Raw genomic sequence first — 21,743 nt, 5'->3', positions numbered from 1 at the left:
TCTTTCCCTTTTGGAGCCGGCTTTGTCCCTGCGTCCTGTCATCGTCTTCATCTCCGATGACGTTAAAAACCCTCTGAAAACATTAGTTTAAATTCCTAGAGGTCCAACTAAGTCCCAAGTCATCCAGAAAAATTATATATATCTTAGTACGCATCGTTACAAGAAATTTAAAACAAAAATTGAAACAAGTTATCCAGTAAATCAAATTCAATTAATCAACGCATAAATTATAGTTTAAAAGCTAAATTAACATGTATACTAAATCACTTTTAATATCCGTTTAGTTCTTGGAGACTACCTAGGCATGCACAGAACACAGGTCAAAGGAAAATAGCAAGAAATAAAACTTGCCTTTGGTTTCAGTTTTGAAACCTTAAACCGTCTTCTCTAACTTTTCCGGCAATCCTTCACTGTTCTAACTCCTCTGTTACCCCTTGGTTCAACCCACAAGCAACACCACTTCGTTCTCTCCTTGGCTTAGCCTTAGCTTTAGCCAAACCCTAAGTTTCCCTCTCTCTGTTTTCTCTTAGACCTCTCTGTTCTTTCTCTCTGCCTCCACTGCTACGTGAATAGGGTTCTAAACCTTTGGCAAACGGATAAAGTTATATATATAGGCAACGCTAATTAACCTAATTTCAATTATACTTAGATAAGGAAAAAGAAAATAAAATAAAACTAACTAAGTCGACAAATTTTAATGAATATAAATAAAACCCTAAAACTTTATATTACATAAAAAAATGAGACTAATTGAATTATTAACAATTATTAATAATTAACCTAATCCAAGATACATATATACTCATATATATATGTATATCCATCCATGGTCGGTTGATCCCAACCAATTAATCCACACTATCCAAGCCCAACTCCCTATTATAAAATAAGCGTCTAATGCAAACAATTAAATTAAAAATAATCCACATAAGCATATAAGTTCAAATAACAAATAAAACATTTTAAACATATAATATATTCCACATAAGGATAACTAACTTAAAACAAATAATTCAATTAAACAATTAAACACATACCATCAAGTCACATAATAAAATAGCCACTTAATCCATTAAAATGCACAAGAAATTAAAAATTAAATTTCATTTACATCCTTTTGAAAACTAGGGATATTACATTCTTCCCCCCTAAAAAAAAAGAATTTCGTCCTCGGAATTCACAAATATCTGAATTATTGTTGTTAAAATTTATTTCCGTTCTGTTGTGGATTCTGCCTCTGTGTATGGGCTCCACTAAATTCCAAATCCTTATAGAAAAATATAGGTCCAATATTTAGGAAACACACAAATTATTCTACACGTAGGTTGTATTTAACAACTACTCATCCTTACCCAATTTTTTTACATGTGTAAATAGCCATATCCCTCCAAATTCCATAGCATAGATTTGCAAAACTTTTATGCATCCAACCCTAACGGTTTAGTAACGCAAATCTATAGGTTACCGCCGCAATTGATAAACAAAATCTATGAAAAGTCAATTTAATAAGTAAAAACTGACTTTTCTCCAAAACACACATTGCTTCCCATATGGAAGACATCCCAAACAACTATTTCCTGGTAGGAAAACTCCAGCGTACGAGTTCCACTATTTACAACATCCTACTGCCGCCTCCAAACCGCTTGCTATCCATTACAAAGGAGAGTATATGTGATACCCCCAGATTTCCGGATGCGGGTTGGCTAGGCCCACGCCCAATTACCCGAGGATATCAAATCAATTAGCAACAACCGAACACAGAACATAATTAAGATAAACATGAGTAAATAAAATTCGCTGGAAAGAAACTAAATGAAAAATCCCTTATTGAAAACTTCAGGATAAATCTTATAAATAAGAACTAGTCTGTTACATCCAAATTCTCCATTTCTAATACAATTCAGGAATCCATCTGGTGGACCCCTAATAAAATCATCACTGAGAAATGAACCACCGAAAAAGAATCCAATGCTAAAACATACAGGAACCGCCTACGTCGTCGGAAGAATGAGAAGACATCTCTGCTCAGCACGAACAAGCTCTAAGACCTGGAACCGTCCGTTACCTGAAAAATAATAGTGGGTCAGGCCCACGAACAAGTTCTATCCTAACTACAATCCAAACAGAGACCCGATACGCAGATACATCCTAGATGTCTCAACCATATCTATATAGTCCGTAAATAGATAAATATATATCCACACTACAGGACTCTCACTAACTATGCTGAGGGTCTCAACCTGAATAGAAGGTAACATGCAATACGCACCTGAGTGGGCATGACTACCTAAGCCTAACAGGGTATACCTCAACCAACATAGCTTGCTACGCATCCTACTGCATATACGCACCCTAACCGTCGACTATGAGACTCAAGCTTAAATCGTGGTACCATAATTTATATATATAAATTCCCATCCAAACCAATGTAGTGCCGCTCAACTGATTCGTTGCCATGACACGACATAAAATTAGGATTTAAGTGTTTTAATTAAATCCCTACTCCAATTATATATATAAGTTCCTTCCAAATACAATGTTGAGCCGGTCAACTATTCGTTGCCAAAACACAACATATAATTAGGATTTAAGTGTTTTAATTAAATCCCTATCCTTCCTATTAACAGAAAATATAAACAACCATCCAATATCTCGTTCAACTATTTTAGTTGACAGGACATGAAACCATGCAGGATTTAACTGTTTTAGTTAATCCATTCCGTATGTATGAATGGGTTGGAATTAGTGTTTTGATCTAATCCGTCCCTCCGTATGTCACCGTCCCATACCGGTACATACCATGCATATGATCCGTAAATGATGCAACATTTTATGCAGTACACCAAACACATCCATATAATCCAAATGGATAATAAACAAAATTTAAATAGTTCATCATCTATAATCCAGAATCCATCCATGTAACTAACAAAACAAGATTTAATAGTTCATCAAGTTAATTATCCAGCATCCATCCAAGTAATTGAAAAAAAATATACATAATTAATTCTTCAATTAATTCCAGGCCAACCTCCAGTTAGGTTAACGAAACCTAAGTACTAATTCAGCAATTTAAGTCCAAACCCTAATCCCAATAATTGTTGTGTAGTGCTTAATATTACAGCAGTTACAACCCCAAGCTTAATTCCATGTATCGCAGTACAGAATTAATATTTCCAACAATTAACATCCAAGGTATGCATAAATCAAATATGATATATAATGACCCTAGCATGCAACCAAAAATAAGATTTATGAATATATATATATAATCCGTTAAATTGCTAAAAGTAAATTAAACAATTAAACCCCTGCCATCCGTTAACAGCCGGCACCGCTGTATACTTTCCTACGATTAACTCCAAGAGTGCAAAGCCATTAATTTATTTAATGTGGCTCTAGTATAGCCTAATATCATTTTTAGAGTCCATGCTACAATCCGTTAAATCTTTAAAATAAGATTTAACAATTTAGTCTTTTCTATCCGTTAACAGCGTAGAAAGTTCAATAATTTCGTATTGTTTGTCCCATTGACTTAGAGGTCAACTTTAATCAATTTAAGGTCTTAATAACACCCAAAAATCAACTTCCTAATCCCTTTGTGAAATCCCAGAACCATCAGAACAGTTCCCATGCTCAAGCAGTAACCACAGTTCGTAAAAAAAAAATGTCAGCATGTCTAATTTGAAGGGAGCCTGCTCCAAAAACTTTTGGAGCAGGCTCAAAGTGTTTGGAGCCTGCTCCAAAATAATTTGGAGCTGCCTCCAAAAAGGGGGGAGCCGCCTCCAAATTTCTTGAGCCGGCTCTCTCCTCCTTTGAGCCACTGCTTCGCTTCTTTCTTCGTTTTGCATTATCTGTTCATCTCCGGCCTCTTCCTACCCTTCTGTTCTTCCTTAAGACTAACTTTAACAGTCTAATATTTATACATTGTCATCCCGGTACTTGGTTTACCACAGTAAGTACCACAACAACAATTAAAACCATAACAGTTTCATACTTTAAAACTAACAACGAAGAACAGAGATGCGAGGAAAATTTCAGACATATTGTAAACATATACATATGATTATTTTGGCATATGATAGGCATGCAAAAAACTCAATTAATATTTAATTAACACCCTAGAGACCATCTAAGAGTGCACAGAACACAGGCCAAGGGGAGAGAGACAGAATAGAACTTGCCTTAACCGTCTCTGAATTTTCCGATGAAATCTCCGACGACCGTTCCACCTCTGTTGCTCTTGGTTTTACCCATAAGCCCACCTCTGCTCCTCATCCTCCTTGGTTCAGCCCTAGCCTAAGGCAAAACCCTAGACTTTCTCCCTTTATCTCTCTCTGTAATTCTCCCTGTAACTCTCTGTTACTCTCTCTATTTTTCTCTCTATCAACACTGTACGTATATAGGGTTCTCAACCCTTTTTGAAGACATACTACCGTATATATATATAGGCACTAATCAAAACCCTAAGCCTAATCTTAATCCACCATAGAAAACCTAAATGAGGCCCAGTTTAGTCGGCGTGAGATAGTAAGAGACTAAACCCTATTTTTCATTACAACTAGGAATATTCCATTAATCCAATTAATTCCATTCAAAAACCGTTAAAACATTTACACAATTAAAAACTATTTAATTTAATTAAAGAAAACAAAAATACAAAGAAATAATCAGACAAGTCAATTAAATAACAATTTATCAATTAAATCAATTAAAAATACAAGTAAAGAAAACAATCTATTTAAATCCACAAATCAATTCAAACAACCCGTCATTCAAATTTCACACATAGCCACATAAGCACTTAAAAATAATAAAATAAATACTGAAAACAATAAAATAAATAATAAAATTCTGATTATATCCCTTTCAAAACTAGGGGTATTACAGTATATCTCTCCGATATATCCTTTAATGAAGTCAAGGTCAGATTGTGCAACCCTTACTTTCATTTCAAACCAACAGGTAAGAGGTCTACAATATATAATATATAAAACCTCAAACGTTGTCCTATTAACCTCCTTGTGCCAACAATATGACATACAAAAATTCTGAAAAGCGAATTAAACACTTCCAATTATCCATGGAAACCTAGGTTATATATCCTAAGCATAACTTCCATGATCAAATTTTTACGTTCTCAATCAAATCATCCGTTTAGAGATATAAAGCCCCAAAGTGAACACTACTTGAACAATATCCGTAAGAGAACCTGTTCAATCTACCATTCTTTAACCTAGATGGAATTAAAATTCCAATTTAATGTCGTTAATTTTTACCGACCATCCAATCCTGATTAGTCTTATTCCCAATAGGAAGTGGCAAAGAGCTCCAATGATTTTCGATTATCAATTTTTCACCTTTCTACCAGGTGTTACTCTCATAGACAGTCATGTACATATCTCTACCCAAACTTGTTCAATAGAACTGACATTCTGAGGGCATCGAGAAAAATTTACGAATGTTACATCGCATTTATCCGACATCATTTACAGAACCTACTAATCCTCCTCCAGTACCTTAATCTCTATTTGAGTAAGGTAACACCTCCACTAAGGTCAGCTCTAATATTTAAAGTTGACTTCCTAAATTTCCTTGGTAATAGCCAGTGTTATTATTATACAAGCTATAAGTTTAACTGATGTCTCAACAACTACCCAAAGGTTTAATTACCATATCGGTTGTTAAGAGCATCCACTTCCATATTTACTTCCACTAGACGGAACTTAATACAAAGTGTGAATCACCACTTCTATCCATCTAAGTCGTCTAGTGATCTGTTCTATTTGTATGAACTAATATCTTACCAGTTCAAAACAGACAAAATGAAGTTGATCTAATTTATCAGTCAACCCATATCCCAACCAGAATCCTAACCTTTTTTATAAAGTCAAAAATCCCTCAACTAAATCCGGGAAAAATGCTCGATCATTTCCGCTTCAGTATAGAAAATGACTACAAGAATCTAGTGATCTCTGACGGTCCATCTTGATTATCTAATAAATATTAGAACTGGAAACAAAATCACTTTGTCCCTCCTCCTACCTGTCCTCCAAACATCTGCTCCATATCGTGAAGCATCATATTTCCACTTGGATGAATAAAGAATTAAGTGTTGTGTACTTCAGTCCTTGCATCCTCGTTTCAAATCTGTCTACAGAAAAGTACCGTTAATCCGATACCACCAACTGTCGTCTGCACCCATTTTTTATATTGAAGCATCTTCAAAAGTTCACTCTGCAACTTAATCCATGCACCACTAATCCGTGATACACCTATCGATAAAGAAAATCAACCGGTAATTCTATTCATTGATAGTCAACTAGCTATGACTTTTCCACACACACCATACACCTCTTGCTTATATATAGGTGATAGGTCTCCCTATCCTGTCTTGACACACCCTGCTTCTTTAATGAAAGTAAGTGTCAATCAGATTTCTTGTCTCACTTCAAAAGAATATGGAACCTTTCCATCCTCTAAAGAGTCATCAATTTTCCAGCAACAAGTAATTGGTGCGAATTGTGAACTAAATTTTTTTTCCCATATTTTATACAGTGTAGAAACTTTGGTTCCTCCTCCAAGTGTAACACTGGCAACTCTTCCAAATGACACACTAGTGAATAGTGTCTTAGTTAAGAATAGACTAATGAAGGTTTAGTCAGTCTACTATCCTCTCTCGGCATCATTCCAATACGTACTTAAACTAGTACGAAATCCTCCTTCCGTTTTGATAACAACTTCTGGAGTTTCCAAGAAGATATTCTACATCTCCGACACCTCTGATAAACCATTGTAGCGTTATAGTGGTCATTATTTACCACAACCTCATGAATACCAAAGTATCAACAACCACCATTATCAGGGCGTTGTAAAAAGATACGAATCCAGACCTAACGTAAAGTACATCAAACTAATCGTGCTAGATTATATGACTTGTAGTGATGGTTTAACTATACCATCCCAAATAACATACCATAATGACACATGTCCAGGTCCAATAGATTGACTAGAATTATGTATATCTACCAAATCCTATGACCATGCTCACAATCCTAGCGTAAATAACGCTTTTACTCCATGTTATTAAAAAAAAAAAACAATAGTTGGCTGATCACATACTTATGTCCCCAACTAAACCATATTCCTAATCCTAAATAATTAACGAAAATGAAACACGTATGATACACACAATAAAACAAAATAGGATCCTACTTAAGACATCATTCTTTCTAGAATAGAAAACCTCATCTGAAATCAACTTACAAAAATTGTTTCACAAAATTTCTTTTTATAGTTTCATAGGTAATCATCTAACCTCGAAACATATCCTTTAAACATAACTGGAAAAAAAACATTCATTTGCCTAAGTAAATACCAAGAGCTTAACCCTCATCCTCCTTATACGCAGAATGCAAACCGTCTAACGTGGCTTTACAAAGCAACTTAAAACGTCATAACATAATACCAGTGCTCTCCTATATGTGATATAAAAGCATGAATCTCATTCTAATAAGAACTCCTTCTGATCCCTAAACTCCAGAAGAGTATCTTCTAATATATCTCTTTTTAGAGATAATATGAAAGCTCAACTATATATAGATTGATCAATACCCATTTTACCAATAGCATTCACTATACTATTCAAAAATAAGATCACCTTCGTGCGATCATTCATCTTTAAGATTTAGTACCCTCTTTTTTGGATATGCTGAAATCTCCTCCATTAGGATCCTCTTCGGACCCTACTCCTCGCTTGTCTCCTTTTTGAGAACAATTAAAGTCGTGTTGGCCCCGATATATGGTGACCTAACACATACACCTTAGTCCTTCCTTGGCTTATATAATATAAGTAATGCCAACCCCAGAACTAAACCTTCGATCCCAAGTTCTGCCTTCTGGCAATGAAATCGATAACATATTACTTTACTCCTCTTGGTTTTTATCGCTTTCGCCTTAGACCTAATCCTCCTCCCAGTGTGAACCATTCTACGATACAAAATATAATTGACATCCGTTCCTCCTAACGAACCATAAATAGAGTACAACGAATCCTAATATGGCTCTAAGTTTTAAGAGACGCAATGCGGAAGTCATATAACGAAAGACACTCCTAAGGATACTAGAACCTGGAGTGCTCTGATACCAACTGTGATACCCCCGGATTTTCGGATGCGGGTTGGCCAGGCCCACGCCCGAATACTCGAGAATATAAAAAACAAATGGCATTAATCGAACACATAATACAAACATGATAAATAGGAATAAATAAAATAGCTGAAAAAAAACTAAAAACGATAATCCAATAATGAAATCCTCATAATAAATTTTATAAATAAGAACTATTCTGGTACATCCAAATATCCAATACAATTACAACTCGGGAATCCATCCAGTGAACCCCTATTTAAAACCCAACTAAAGATAAACTGAACTAAAAAGGAAAACCAAACTAAATATAAATAGCAGTCCTATGCAGTCGGAAGAATAAGTAACCGTCTCTGCTCAGCACGAACAAGCTCTAAAACTGGAATCATCTGATACCTGAAAAATAATAGTGGGTCAGGCCCACGAACAAGTTCTATTCGAACTACAGTCTAAGTAGAGACCTGATACGCAGATACATCCTATATAACTCAGCAATAGCTATATAGTCCATACTATATATAAATATCCACACTAAATGACTCTCACTGGACTACAAAGGGGGTCTCAACCTGAATAGAAGGCAACATGCAAAATGCAAAATGCACCAGAGGTGGGCATGAGTACCTAGACCTAACAGGGTACACCTTAACCATCATAGCCAACTATGCATCCCAATGCATATACGCTCCCTAACCATCGATTTTGAGACTCAAGCTCAAATTGTGGTACCATAGTCATATATTTAAAGTCCATCCAAAACCAGAGTATGTTATTCAATTGTTCATTGATCTGACATAAGTAACAACTAATCCAGTTAGTCACTCAACTTATTCAGTTGATCTGACTTAAACACAAATAACAAATAATCCAGTTAGTCACTCAACTTACTCAGTTAATCTACTTAAATACAAATGGCAAGTAATCCAGTTAGTCATTCAACTTTATTTAGCTGGTCTGACCTAAATATAAGTAGGATTTAATTTTATAATCCATTCCCTTATTCCAAAGTAGGTAGAAGTCAGCGTTTTGATCTAATCCGTCCCTAGTATTCCATCGTCCCATACCGGAGCATACAATCCATAACATCCATGTAATTAACAGAACAGAATATAATGGTTCATCAATTAAAACCCAGAATAACATCTATATAACTGACAGAACAGAATCTAATAGTTCATCAATTAAAATCCAGAACAACCTCTATGTAATTGACAGAACAAAATTTAATGGTTCATCAATTACAATCCAGAATAAACATAATCAAAATCTGATGTGTATATAACCATATAATGCACCCAAAACAAGATTTAAAAATCATGTTACAGTCTGTTAAATTGCTAAAACAAAATTAAGCAATTAAATCCCTTTCATCCGTTAACAGCATGCCAACTTATTTAAACTTTCATACTGTTAAAATCAATAGCATATAAATTAAGATTATGCATCACAGGATCCTAACATGTCATGAAAAATAATTTAGAATCTCATTTACCAACCCAAAATGACATTTAAAAAAATCAAAACTGTGCTTTAAAAAAAATTCCCGTAAGTTACTATGCAAGAGAGCTTGCTCTCAAAATGAGAGAGCAAGCTCCCACACAAGGGGGCCGGCTCCCCCACCTTGGGAGCCAGCTCTGTGACCTTGAGAGCTGGCTCCCTAATTCCATGGAGTCGGCTCTCTCTCTCACAGAGAACCGCGGGCTAAAAATAAAAGGGAGCCGGCTCTTTCCCTTTTGGAGCCGGCTTTGTCCCTGCATCCTGTCATCGTCTTCGTCTCCGATGACGTTAAAAACCCTCTGAAAACATTAGTTTAAATTCCTAGAGGTCCAACTAAGTCCCAAGTCATCCAAAAAAATTATATATATCTTAGTACGCATCGTTACAAGAAATTTAAAACAGAAATTGAAACAAGTTATCCAGTAAATCAAATTCAATTAATCAACGCATAAATTATAGTTTAAAAGCTAAATTAACATGTATACTAAATCACTTTTAATATCCGTTTAGTTCCTGGAGACTACCTAGGCATGCACAGAACACAGGTCAAAGGAAAATAGCAAGAAATAAAACTTGCCTTTGGTTTCAGTTTTGAAACCTTAAACCGTCTTCTCTAACTTTTCCGGCAATCCTTCACTCCTCTGTTACCCCTTGGTTCAACCCACAAGCAACACCACTTCGTTCTCTCCTTGGCTTAGCCTTAGCTTTAGCCAAACCCTAAGTTTCCCTCTCTCTGTTTTCTCTTAGACCTCTCTGTTCTTTCTCTCTGCCTCCACTGCTACGTGAATAGGGTTCTAAACCTTTGGCAAACGGATAAAGTTATATAGATAGGCAACGTTAATTAACCTAATTTCAATTATACTTAGGGAAGGAAAAAGAAAATAAAATAAAACTAACTAAGTTGGCAAATTTTAATGAATATAAATAAAACCCTAAAACTTTATATTACATAAAAAAAATGAGACTAATTGAATTATTAACAATTATTAATAATTAACCTAATCCAAGATACATATATACCCATATACATGTATATCCATCCATGGTCCGTTGATCCTAACCAATTAATCCACACTATCCAAGCCCAAATCCCTAATATAAAATAAACGTCTAATGCAAACAATTAAATTAAAAACAATCCACATAAGCATATAAGTTCAAATAACAAATAAAACATTTTAAACATATAATACAATTCCACATGAGCATAACTAACTTAAAACAAATAATTCAACTAAACAATTAAATACATACCATCAAGTCACATAATAATATAGTCACTTAATCCATTAAAATGCACAAGAAATTAAAAATTAAATTCCAATTATATCCTTTTGAAAACTAGGGGTATTACAACAACCACCCCTACCTCAATAGAGAATTAAATCTCTATAATGCAAGGTAACCAAGCTAAAAATGGAAAACTAAACTATGGCTTTGTAGGGGAGAGTGAGAAGAAACTTTTACTTCCCAAGGTTAAAGGTTTAAGGTGAGTGGAAGGAGACCAAAATGAAGCTTATAGCTCTAAACCAAGCTTTGCTTCAATGGTAGCTAGGTCAAGGTTTTGAGAGTAAAGGAAGTGAAAGAGATGAAATGAAATGAGGTGAGTGGAGGATTTAGTATTCCTCCACTCACTATGTATTCCTACACCATGGTCTTCACACACACTAAGTGTAAGACCAAATTTGGAGCCTACACTTGTCACTAATCCATGGCTCCTTCTTAGGCTTAATCCTAAGCCTACACTTATCAACTATCCAAGCCAACAAGTGGGTCAATCTTGTAACGACCCACTCCACCACATGGTATGATATTGTCCGCTTTGGGCCTGAGCCCGCACGGGTTTGCTCTTGGGCTTTACAAAGTCCTTATACCAATTGGAGATGACACACTTACATATAAGCACTTCAGCTTTCCCTTTCCCAGACGATATGAGACTTATGCACCCGTAGCTCGCCAGTGTGGTAGCCTGACAGTGTCTCTTGCACTCGCCCATAGGGTCATCACAATTCACCCCCCTTGGAGGCTCGACGTCCCCATCGGCACACTTCTGGCTGGGTCTGGCTCTGATACCATTTGTAACAACCCACTCCACCATATGGTATGATATTGTCCGCTTTGGGCCTGAGCCCGCACGGTTTTGCTCTTGGGCTTTACCCCAAAAGACCACCAATTGGAGTGACACACCTACATATAAGCACTTCACCTTTCCTTTACCCAGACGATGTGGGACTATGCACCGGTAGCCTGTCAGTGTCTCGTACCCACCCACGGCACACCCGCCAACAAGGTTATCACAATCCACCCCCTTGGAGGCCCGACGTCCCTGTCGACACACTTCCGGCTGGGTCAGGCTTTGATACCATTTGTAACGACCCATAAATGGTATTAGAGCTTGAACTAGTCGAAAGTGTGCCGACGGGGACATCGGGCTTCCAAGGGGGATGGATTGTATCATACCATGTGGTGGAGTGGGTCGTTACAAATGGTATCAGAGCTTGACCCAGCCAGAAGTGTGCCGACGGGGACGTCAAGCCTTCAAGAGGGGTGGATTGTGATGACCTTGTGGGCGGGTGTGTCGTGGGTGGGTGCGAGAGACACTGTCAGGGTACCACACTGGCGAGCTACGGGTGCACAGTCCCATATCTCCTGGGTAAAGGAAAGGTGAAGTGTTTATATACAGGTATGTCACTCCAATTGGTACGAGGCCTTTTGGGGTAAAGCCCAAGAGTAAAACCATACGGGATCAGGCCCAAAGCGGACAATATCATACCATGTGGTGGAGTGGGTCGTTACAAATCTCCACCTTCCACATGTCATCATACTAAGCCTCTAAGTGGTTCCACCACAATGTCAACAAGTGGCTCCATAGGAGTGTGACACTTATCACACTTTTCAAAAATTACAAAAAGGTCCTTTTTAAAAATATCTTCAAAATTAAATTGTAAAATGGTCCCTAAGACGAAAAATCATTACTTTACTTAATTACGCTAAACCCCCAAAAGTCAAAAATGTTTCCAAAGAAATTATGCATCCATACCCTTTACAAGAAAAGTAAACATCTAGTATGCTTTTCTATAAAATTAAAAATATACATATCATGGAAATTAAATATCATGGATGCATGCAAAGCCGGAATCAAATCCGAGCACAAAAAGTGAGGTTATGCAATGAAACGGAAATTGAGAAAAGACGAAATAGGAAAAAGACGAAAAAATAAAATAAAAAAAGAAATTACTGAAAAAAAGAAAGGAATGAAATGACTGAGTTATTACAACCTACCTTCCTTAAAAGGATTTCGTCCCCGAAATCGAGTCATACCTGAAAAAGAGAATAAATGAGGATACCGAAAGCGAACCTCCTATTCGAGCTCCCAGGTAACCTCCTCGGCATCGTGATGTCTCCACAAGACCTTAACCAATGGAATGGTCTCGGTCCATAAGACCTGCTCCCTTGAATCAAAAATCTTGACTGGACCCTCCTCTTAAGACACGTCCTCATCAACAACAACATCTATACACCGTAAAATATGCGATGGATCCGGCTCGTATTTCTTCATTATAGAAACATGAAAGATATTGTGAACCTTATCCAGGTCTGGCGGCAACGCCAAATGATAAGTAACTTCAATGACGCACTCCAAAATCTCAAATGGTCCAATGAACCGAGGAGACAACTTGCCCGTCCATTGAAATCTCAGAAGCCCCTTACGCGGAGAAATCTTAAGAAAGACATGGTCTCCTACTTCAAAAGACAAGGATCTTCTCTTCCTATCAACGTAACTCTTCTGTCTGCTCTGTGCGGTTGCCAACTGCTGCCGAATCAACTTAATTTTCTCTGTAGTTTCAATAACAATGTCAAAACCTAAGGTGATTGTATCACCTACCTCGGTCCAACACACTAGAGATCTACAAGGTCTACCATACAACGCCTCGAAAGGGGCTATGCCAATACTTGTATAATGACTGTTGTTGTATGCCAACTGAACCAAAGGCAAGTAGTCCTCCCAACTACCCCCGAATTCCAAGGTGCAAGCTCGCAACGTATTGTCCAATATCTGAATGGTACGCTCTGACTGACCATCAGTCTGAGGATGGAATGCCGTACTGAAATGAAGCCCCGTATCAAGAGCCTCCTGAAAGCCCTGTTAAAAGTGAGATGTGAACTTAGGATCCCTATCAGAAACAATGGATACCAGAACCCTGTGAAACCTGACAATCTGTCTCACATACAGTCCACTCAATCTCTCTGCGCTGTCTGTCTCTACCACAGACAAGAAGTGTGCCATCTTAGTCAACCTGTCAACTATGACCCAAATGACATCATTCCCTGTCTAGGATCTTGGAAGTCCCGTTATGAAATCCATAGTGATATGCTCCCATTTCCACTCAGCTACTGATAATGGTTGCAACAATCCTGCCGGTCGCTGATACTCTGCCTTCACCTACTGACAAGTAATGCATCGAGTCATAAATTGTGAAACATCTTGTTTCATGCCCTGCCACCAAAACTATCGCTGCAGATTATGATACATCTTTGTGCCACCTGGATGAACTACGAGCCGAGAGTGGTGAAAATCCCAAAGAACGTCTTCACGACAAGACAAAGGAACGAATATCGTCCCATTCTACCTGAGACAACCGTCTGAATGTAAGGTCCAACCCTCTACATCCTCACCGCCTGAAATCCAAACATGGATGGCCTTCATCTCCCCATCCTCCAACTATACCTCAATAAATCTGCTAATAAGAGCCAGTTGAGCCACAAGGCTAAAAAAAATAGGCGGTGAAACATCCTCGTAGGACTGTAAACCAAGATCTGCAAGCTCTTTTAGCATCTTTTATCTACGAACGAAAATGTTAGCAAGAGTTCCCCGTGACTTTTTACTTAATGCATCGACCACTACGTTGGCCTTACTCGGATGATACTGCAACTCAAAGTCCTAGTCCTCCATGAACTCGACCCATCTGCGCTGTCTCAAGTTTAAATCCTTCTGAGAGAAGAGATACTTGAGACTCTTGTGATCGGAGAAAACTTCAAACTTCTCACCGTACAAGTAGTGTCTCCACCCCTTTATGGCAAAGATAACCGCTAATAACTCCAAATCATATGTCGGATAGTTTAACTCGTGAGTCTTCAACTGTCGAGACCCATAAGCAACCACCCACTTTGTCTGCATCAAGATGTAACTCAAACCTTCCCGCGAAGCATCACAAAAGATCACATAACCCAAACTATGTTCAAGAATGATCAAAACTGGAGTTAATGTCAACCTGACCTTCAACTCCTGAAAAGCAAACTCACAGGCCTCGTTCCATACGAACTTGACCCCCTTGCAGATAAGTCGAGTCATAGGTGCCGCTAGATGAGAGAAATCCCGAACAAATCTCCGGTAGTAGCCGGCTAGGCTAAGGAAACTCTGAATCTCAAACACTATCTTCGGACGCTCCCAATCCATCATTAACTCAATCTTTAATGGATCCACTGCAACAATGCCCCCTGACACAACATGTCCAAGGAACTTTATTTCCGGTAGCCAAAATTCACATTTCTCGAATTTGGCGTATAACCGATTATCCCTAAGGATGTGTAACACTGTCCTCAAATGATACTCATGTTCCTCCACCGAAGCTGAGTATACGAGAATGTCGTCGACGAAAACCACAACGAACTGATCAAGATGGTCACTGAATGCACGGTTCATCAAGTCCATAAAAGCTGCTGGAGCATTGGTCAAACCAAATAGCATTACCAGAAACTCATAATGGCCATACCGTGTGCGGAAAGTGGTCTTGGATACATCCTCATCCTTAACCCTCAACTGATAGTAACCCGATCTCAAATCAATTTTTAAAAGCAAGTGGCTCCGCTTAACTGATCAAACAAGTCATCAATCCTACGCAATGTGGTGTAAAGTGGTTTAGCTTGCGATAATCGATGTAAAGTCTCAAAGACCATTTCTTCTTCTTTGTAAAAAGAACCGGTGCTCCCCAAGGTGAAGCACTAGGACGAATAAAGCCTTTAGCTTTCAAATCATCCAGTCGAGCTTTCAGCTCATCAAGCTCTACAGATGCCATGCGGTACAATGCCATAGAGATGGGTGCAGTACTGGGAATGACATCAATGGCAAAGACAACTTCCTGAAGAGGAGGAAGCTCCGTCAACTCCTCCAGAAAGACATCTAGAAACTCATCTACAACTGCCAAAAAAACACGGCCTAAGCTGTTGTCCTCCTCAACCAATAGGCTAGCTAAGTAAGACCTGTGGTGATTCCAGTCACCAGTACTAAAAACAATTGCCGGGTGAGAATCACTCCGATCTCCCACGAAGTGAAAACAGCCTCCCTCAGGAGTACAAACAGTCACTTTCCCACGGAAGCAATCGATCGTAGCATGAAAAAAGGATAACCAATCCATCCCAAGAATGAAGTCAAAGCCCGTCATGTCAAAAGCAACAAAATCAAACTCTAAGGTCCGCCCAGCTATCTCAATAGCACAAACCCGACAAACACAGTCCAAAGACACTGGACCCCTACTGGTGTGTCAACATAAAGGAAACCATCCCGTAGTGTGACTTCCAGATCAAAAGAATGTGTAAATGATGCAGAAATGAATGAATGCGACGCACCCATGTCAATAAGAACTATAGCCCAAGAACTGAAAACTGGAAAGATACCTCAAACTATAGAAGTCTCGGCAGAGGTATCGGCCTATGGCAATGTGTAGACTCGTCCTTGAGCCCCTGACTGCTGAGAACTGCCCTAGTGGCCCGATTAATGTCTGGAAGCAGTAGGTGTAGGGCCTCTACCCGGATAAGAACCAACTGGCTGAGCCACTGGCTATGGTGCTTGAGGCACCCTGAAACCTGACTGCATAATTGCTGTCTGTGCCGGTGTGGCCTGTGAACCTGTGCCACTATGTGTCCTGCCTTACAATTTCGGACACTTTCTCTTGAAGTGACCTGGTTGCTTGTAATAATGACAAGCTCCGCGAACCCCCTTCATTAAAACTGTAGGTTTACTAGCCTGAGACTGATTGGCCTGTGGCTGAAGCTGTAGGCAGCGAGGCTTGATATGCCCCGGCTGCTGACAGTGGTGACAAATCACTCACCGGGTTGACCCCGAAGATACTGGAACTGCAGGTGTAGACCGAGCCTGCTATGACTGTCCCTGAATACGTAAGCTGTCCCCGTCTTTAGCTGTAATACCCCTAATTTTAAAAGGATAGTTTCGGTATTTATTTATTTGTTTTAATTGCATTTTTAATTGTTTAATTGATTATTTGACTAATTATTTGTGTGTTTAATTGACTTAAGTGTTACTTGATTAATTGGTTATTTGTCTAGGTATTATTTGTATTATTTGTTTATTATATTGTGTGTTTAAGTGATGTGTTTGATTAATTATAGGTTAAATGATTAAATATTTTATTTTATTTTATTTTATTTTATGGTTATGGGTCCCATGGATTACTTGGATAGGAGGTTTAATGAGTATGGATAATTACCCATGGATAGTTGTATATGTATATATATAGATATATATGTATATACATATATATATATAAAAGGAAAGTAATTTATTAATATTATGGTAACTTTAGTATTAATAAATAATATGATGTATATATTTTATATATTTATATAATAAGGATATACATAGATTTTATATATATCATGTTTTAAGTTACCTTTTAATATTATGGTAACTTTAGTATTAATAAATAATCTGATGTATATATTTTATATATTTATATAATAAGGATATACATAGATTTTATATGTATCATGTTTTAAGTTACCTTTTAATATTATGGTAACTTTAGTATTAATAAATAATCTGATGTGTATATTTTATTTATTTAATAAGGATATACATAGATTATATACGTAACATGTTTTAAGTTACCTTTTAATATTATGGTAACTTTAGTATTAATAAATAATCTGATGTATATATTTTATTTATTTAATAAGGATATACATAGATTATATACATAACATGTTTTAAGTTACCTTTTAATATTATGGTAACTTTAGTATTAATAAATAATCTGATGTATATATTTTATTTATTTAATAAGGATATACATAGATTATACATGTAATATGTTTTAAGTTACCTTTTAATATTATGGTAACTTTAGTATTAATAAATAATCTGATGTATATATTTTATTTATTTAATAAGGATATACATAAATTATATACGTAATATATTTTAAGTTACCTTTTTAATATTTTAATTTTTATTATTGTCTTTATTAAGTTGACTTGGATTGGGAAAAGGAGTAGGGTTATTATTTAGCCTATAAATATATAGCTATAAGTTTGTAAAAAGGGGTTAGAAATATATCACATAATATATTTTAGAGAGAGAAAGTTAGAGAGAGAAGGAGGAAAGGGAAGGAAGGAGGAGAAGAACCTTTAAAGAAGAAGATCAAAGAAGAAGAAGTTTAAATTTCGATCCAAAAGTTTAAGGCAGGTTCTTTTTCTTCCTCTCTCCCTTTGATTTGTGTTTCTATACATGCCTGGGAGATTCCAGGATTCTTAAACACATAAGACTAAATAATTATGCATGTTTAATTAGATTAGAATATAGATTTTATGAATTTGGTTCATATTTGTTCTTGTTGTATGAATTGATAAATTCGTGGATTTGATCTGGTTTCTTTATGAATTTTTACATATTTTAAATGATGTAATTTCATGTCAGTGTATTGATGGAACCTAGAAACATGCCTTAGAATCCTTAAACAATAAAGAATAAATTCACAGTACGGTTTCTGGGTTGAATCATGTAACAGTACTCGATCCTCCATTACAGTGCTCAAGCCTTAGAAGCAAAGCTCGAGCTGTAGGAGAAAAGCTCGAGCTATTGATGTAAAGCTCGAGCCATGGATCGAAAGCTCGAGCTATTGGAGAAAAGCTCGAGCTATGGTTAGGAAGCTTGAGCTATTAGGAGGAAAGCTCTCGAGCCTTGCCTAGGAAATTTTCGTAAACAGTGTTAAACTGAATAAATGGATCATAATGATGCATAACGATGCATGCTGTTTAAATGTTTTAAATAGACTTGATCATAACGATGCATGCTGTTTAAATGTTTTAAACAAATGAATGGATTTAATCTTTTAAATTGTTCTAACAATTGAGATTAAATATTCAGCACGAATTGAAATTGAAGAATGCTTACTTGGCTGTAAAATAAATATCAGTATATTTAAGATTCAGTTTGTGTAAGATACAGGATGTAGGAAGCTTAAAGAAGTTTATAAGTTATTCCTATTTTGTGATAGCATGATATTCTATTTTTATGTTAATTTTTGGATTAGTTGATGTATTATTTTATTTGTTACATCAATTGTTGGATTGTGTGGTTTAATGCACCGGTATGGGACGGTGGCATTCTAGGGACGGATTAACTTATCAGTTCAGTCCTACCTATTTTGTATAAGGGAATGGATTAACTAAAATGTTAAGTCCTCCTTATATTCAAGTCATGTCAGCTGAACAAGTTGAATGACTTATAGAGGATTATTTTAGATGATTACTTTATACTGGATAGGATGGGTTATATATATATAATTATATGCCATAATAAGAGCTTGAGCCTCAGGATCAGTGGTTAGGGTACATATATTGCTAGGGATGTGTAGCTAGATATAATGTAGTTGTGTGCTCTGGTAGGTCTAGGTATTCATGCCCACTATATGTGCGTTTTGCATGTTACCTACTATTCAGGTTGAGGCAACCCTATAGTCTAGTGAGGTTCTTTTAGTGTGTGTATGTGTGTGTGTGTGTATATATATATATATATATAGACTACTAGTTATTGTTGGATTGACTAAGATGTATACGTGTATCGGATCTCTGTTTGGACTGTAGTATAGTAGAACTTGTTTATGAGCCTGACCCATCAGTATTTTTCAAGTGTTCTTCAGGTGTTGAGGATTATTCGTGCTAAGCAGGGATCAATCTACTTCACTCTTCCGAGTCTACTCAGGAGATTCATTTATGTTTCACCTTTTAGATGTAGACAGTTATTATGGTTACTTATTCAATTGTTATTTTGTTAGGGGTCCACACAGTATGGATTCCCGAGTTGTATTGAAAGATTAATTGTATCAGAATATTTTATTATTTAATGAAAATTTATTCTGAGGATTTATTGGATTATCATTTTACTGTTCATTTTAGCATCTTTATTTATTTTTTTTATCCTCTTATATTCTATATTCGATTATTACCGATTTGTTTTTGATATCTCCGGGTATTCGAGCATGGGCCTGGCCAACCCGTATTCGAAAATCCGGGGGTTATCACATTAGCCTTCTTCTACTGACCCCCAACAGATACTGATGAAATCTCTCCGCGAGACTACTTATATGTACCCCTGATCCTGCGTTGATCTCGGTCCTCTGCCTCAACTAACATAGCCTTCTGGACTACCTCCCCGTAGGTCCATAAATCCAATACTGAAACATGTAGCCTAACATCAAGATGCAATCCATCCTAAAACTTCCTTGCCCTTAGCTCATCTGTAGCTACTATCTCCGGTGCATAGCGTGTCTCATACTCAACGACACTCATCATACCCTGATAGAGACCTGTGAACTGCACTCTCATATCTTGCCTCATAGCCCACGAAAAGAAGCAGTCGAAGAACAATGTCCTGAACTCCTCCCAAGTCATCATCTCCATGTCGTGGATATTGGTCATGTTCCTCCACCAGATATCGGCATCTCCCATGAACATAGAGGCTGTCAAGGAGATCCTCAATTGGTTTGTAGGTACTGCCATGCTATCGAGCTTACGTACCATGAGATCAAGCTATGCCTCCGAAGCAAGCAGATCCATACTCCCTGCAAATTGGTTGATCTTAACCCATTGTAATTTCATGAAATAGTCCAATGCCTCATCAGCAACTGGTGCCGGTGCTGGTTCCAAAATCTATATCCCTGCAACATGCTAACGAAACATCGTCTGAATAGACTCTGACATCCCCAGAGCCACTCCCAGTGCAATCTACTCCTCATAAGTCAGGGCTCGTGGCAGATTAGTATCCACACCACGAGGTCAAGTCTTGGGCCTTCCTGGACCCCGTGTGAGTCCGGTATTTGCATCCTGCTCCTCAGTAGCATATACTCGAGGTGGATTAACATCCTTACCCTGAGTTGGGGCCCTGACCCAATTAGGAAAATCCCTGACAAGCTCTGACGAGCCCCTTTCTATATGTTTAGAAAACGGACTTTTTAATGCGAGAGGTCGCTTTGTAAGGTCAAAATATAAATGTGGTTTTGGAAGCCTTTCTAGTCAAATTTACATTTATAAATACCACTACTACAACTAATGAAGTATAACGAGTAGGAATCGTCCACAGAGATTATACGTGTTGGAATTTAATTTCGACTCTAATGTATCAATTGATTGCAAAGAGAGAGATTCATCGATTACTCTAGAAAACAATTAATTAAAATGCAAGTAAAATAAAACTAAGTTGAGATAGGGATTTAAGAGATGAGAAGTGAGGTCTTGGGGTGCATTGGAATCACCACCAAGCTCGTTCACCAAACCACACACTTTCAACTAATTTGGGGAAAACATTCTTGTGAACAAAATGTGACTACCAATTACAATATTAAGCATGAACCATCAAATTCAATAATGAATTGTCTACCTAACCGACAAATAAACTAAGTGTAGCACAACCCATTAATTCTAAGTATGACCCATCAAACTAATCACAATTATAGCACACATTAATCTAGAGAATCATGGAATTTGCAATAATAAGCCATGGAATATCAAATCAAGTAAAGATTGTCTACCTACCTACAAGGATGAATTATATTGTAGAACAATCCATCAAGCATAAGTATAATCCATCAAGTTAATTGATAAACCCATCTAATAAAACCATGTCTAGCCAACACTAGATTCTCAATTAACCACACATAGACACGCAATTAATATAGAAAAACTAGTGTAGAGATCAATTGCTAAATAATCACATATAAGATAACATGTAATCATATAGAGAATCAATAGAAAGAATTAATCCATAGAAATCAAAGGAGAATCCAAGATTCATTAAATTCAAA

This window comes from Cornus florida, unplaced genomic scaffold (assembly GCF_030987335.1).
Source record: "Cornus florida cultivar Cherokee Brave unplaced genomic scaffold, ASM3098733v1 CherokeeBrave_3.0.0_Hap2_Chr02, whole genome shotgun sequence".
Lineage (NCBI taxonomy): Eukaryota > Viridiplantae > Streptophyta > Magnoliopsida > Cornales > Cornaceae > Cornus > Cornus florida.
Note: the sequence above shows the minus strand (reverse complement) of the source record.